Raw genomic sequence first — 4,032 nt, 5'->3', positions numbered from 1 at the left:
TTAATTAATTTTCTTCTATATATCGCTTGCCACGTGTGTTTTTATTAGCATGTGATGTGTGCTATGGCAGACTAACGTATCGGTGCTTCGACTGTGTCTACTATCTGCGTGGATAGCTTTGTTGCAATTTATACACTGTGTTCGCTGCAGTTCATTCGATAAAATTTGAAATATGTTTCTTGTGAAGGCTCTTCGTAAGCTTTGGACTCGATGTTCTGCCTTCGGTTCTCATCTTTGATTGCCTTGGTCTGCAGCTTCTCTCGATTGGTCAGCTGACTCATTATTTTATTTTTTAAATTTTGTTTTAACTTATTATATTTTATTTTATGTGTCGTATTCGATGTATCCTATCTTATTATAATAGTTTTTGTTCGTTTATTACACTTATTTAAATTTTGTATTTATCTTTATATATTGTGTATTTATGATTGCAACTTATTCAATGTATATACTTAATTTTTATTTTATTATATATTCTATTTTATTATAATATTTTCGACGTCAAATTAATACTGCACTCGCCTTTAGCCCTGCTAATGTTTCTGACGCGCCTGCTTCAGGAATTGGTATGTTTTTGGCGCTGGGTTCCAAGACACCGCTTATCGTGCTTATCGCCTAAAATCAGCCCTAACTACCGTTGCTGAAAATCTATAGTTCACGTGATGTAAACTATAGATTTTGAGTACTGACACTAAACATTGGAATGTAGTTTAATGAGAGTCATTAAAAAGTTTAACAATTTTATTGCGAAAAATATTATCTTGGCCAGGGTTTGAATTTGGAACTCCCGACTTTCCGGGACGAGCGTAATACCAATTGTGATGTTCAAATTATTTATTTATTTGACGTTAAAATTGCTCCAAAATCATTTTTTAGAAGTTGATTCCTTTTAGTGTATTTTGATGATATATACATATGACTTGCTGTTTTGCTAATGTTACGTATATTACCGTGATAATCCTTCCACCATGATACCCCGATAAAAAATGTTTCATATATAATTATACAGGGTGGGCCAAAAGTCTGGATACACTCAAATATCTCATAAACGATGCATTTTAGAAAAAAATGTTTCTTACAAAAGTTGTAAAGCTTAAAAAAACGCATTCAACGATAGTAATTATTTAACCTAAGATGGCATTGTCAAGGTCAGATCAAGGTCAACATGAATTTTTTAAATGAAACCTTCCCTTTTTTATAACATATTCTTGTAGTTTATTTCTAGAGCTTTTCAAAACACTAAACAAATTAAGTTCATTTCCATTAAGGGGATGCTGGAGTGACGGTTGAAGTTAATCAAGATCGATAGTACAGACTTTTTTAAATTCCAAATTCGACAATAGTGACATCTTTCATTCATTTCTTATACTTATTATATATCATTGTGTCTCACTCAAACGCATTCATCTGTCCTTATCTAACATATTGCAACGCCATCTCTTAGAAAGAGATCAACTAAAATACTGCTCGGTTTCATGGCTAAAAAGTCATACATCGTCGATTTCTCACGCGCTAGACACATAATTTCGTTCCTTGCGCTAATCTTTTTATTTAGACGTCAAAACTTAATCCTAAAGATACGACTGTAATCGTCTATTTATTCTACATGTGCTTCTGCCCTAATTTCGAGCATATAACGTGTATATAATTTTTTCACGAAGTAAATGCTTGGTGAGCTGATAGCACATGGATACAGGAATCTGTAATTTATTATTTTTCCCAGTTTTGGACACAAAATACACCAGGAGCAGGTACATTAGCACGGATATTTTAATCGTGGAGAAGGAATTTTTATTCTGTGCAACTAATTCGAAGAACCGCGCAAGGAACATAAACGCTTGCTTTATCGGTAAAAAAGAAGACTCCAGCATCCCCTTAAGTACTTTACGAGTTATAAGGCTTGAATTAAGTTAATAAAATTATTATTTTATAAACAAAATAATTTAATTTGAAAATTTAATCGCGTTTTTCGTAAAATAGTGTTTTCAAAAACGATGGACAGCGAAACTACTTTAAATTTCATCCAAATGCTTTGAAATTTTACTGTGTTATTGTTAATTGAGTTATCTGAAGAAATACCATTAGTTTTTGCAATAACTTATATATTTTTTTGTAATCCATATTTTTATGTCGAATTTTTACGTAAAAATTCCTCTTTTTTCATGAATCCATCATTTTCACATTTTTTAATATTTTTTAATTCTGCTCGGTATTTCTTTAGCAAATTTGATGCAGATTACAAATAATTTTTTTTTTGTTACAGCATGCTTTGAATCCTATTCTGCTGTCTACCGCGAATGCCTTCATCACAAGCAGGCTACCAAAAAATGTGCTGCAGCGACGCCATTTTGTTTTTTATAATTATCAAAAATATTGACATTTTGTACATCAAAGTACAAGCAACAAATATATATAAAAAGTTTTTTTGTATCATGTATAGTTTTTTAATTATTATCTCCCAAAGTAAGATATGATTTTGAGGCCTCCAAGGTGTACAGGCCATTCTACACTGGTTGTATCGTAGCGTCGGAAGCGTCATAAGACGTAAATCATACGACTTTAAAATTGGAGCATATCGAATTGGCTCAAGCAACAAACTTGTGACTTGCGACGACCAATGTAGAATGGCCTTACTAACCCCTTAAGTACGGTCTTAAGAAGTCACGAACCAATCAGAGAGCTGCATTAGCATCTTAAGACATTACTTAAGACGGTCTTGAAATAAGAATCGACTATGAATACCGACCATAGTCCGTTCTTATATTAAAATCGTCTTAACTCAAGCAGAACAACAAGTCACGATAACGTCAAAATGACATTCAAATAAATCAGAAATGATTGAAAAATGACTTTTAGTGATTATTTTGGAGTCATTTTGACATCATTTTGATATCATAATGACTTGTCGTTCTCCTTGGGAAGTAATGTCTTATAGACCGATATTCATAGTCGATTCTTATTTCAAGACCATCTTAAGTATAATGGCTGGGTTCGGGGAAACGCTATTAGCGCTATTTGCGTTATTCTATCTTCATCGTCCATTAAACGTGAAACAAGGATAGTATGACAAAAATAGCGTTGCCGAACGCGGACTGTCTTAAAATACTAATACGGCCTTCTGATTGGTTCGTGACATATTAAGATAGTCTTGAATATAAGAATCGACTATGAATACCGCTCTATAATTTTAGCGTATATATTTTGTTTCTGATTAATTAAGTAATGAAGTACGGATAAGACGTAAATGGCTGCAGAATTAAACGATTCAAAAGTAACAATCACAATACTAGTACTTCTATCTTTTGTTAAAAATATTAAGCTGACCACCAGAGTTGCCAACTGTACGATCTTGATCGTACAAATACGATAATATAGATCTTTGTACGATGTACGATCCAAAGAGTGAGATCGTACGTAAAAGTACGATAATTTGGCAATTTTGATTAAATTTTAAGAGAACACTCTTCGATGATAACCGTCGACAATGTTTTACCGACTGGTCAAATAGGCGCCATCAGCCACAGCGCTAGAGCAAGGAAAATTCCTAGGCACTGGTCGTTAGGTTAGGTTAGGATTAACTGGTGGACATTGGACAATCACAACATGATCAAACAAGGTGCCTCGAGAAATACGCAGTCGCACATAGAGAACGTATATGGTCAGTGAAATCGCGTCCGTTCTGATTCATCTCACATCTGTTAATGGCATGAAAAGTACACGCCATTAAAAAATTAGAGTCCAATCCGCTTCAGAGAATTGAAACAAGAACTAACTTTGTTTAAAATTTAAATGGTAAGATATACAATAATATATTAGATTAGGGTTGCCAAGTTTGTGAGCGGTCACTTGGTCAGTATACTGGTCAGTCCCGTCCTCAAAAGGTTAAAAGTTGTTCCTTATTGTTTTTTTTTTCTATATAACTAAAATGATTTACGTATGTAATAATTTAAAAAAAATATTTTCTAGTGCTTATGTTTCCTATATAGTTCCTATTACATATAACCAAAGTTAAGTAAATATTTATGTACTTAA

This window comes from Trachymyrmex cornetzi, unplaced genomic scaffold, assembly GCF_001594075.2.
Source record: "Trachymyrmex cornetzi isolate Tcor2-1 unplaced genomic scaffold, Tcor1.1 scaffold782, whole genome shotgun sequence".
Taxonomy (NCBI): domain Eukaryota; kingdom Metazoa; phylum Arthropoda; class Insecta; order Hymenoptera; family Formicidae; genus Trachymyrmex; species Trachymyrmex cornetzi.
This window is presented reverse-complemented; position numbering follows the sequence as displayed.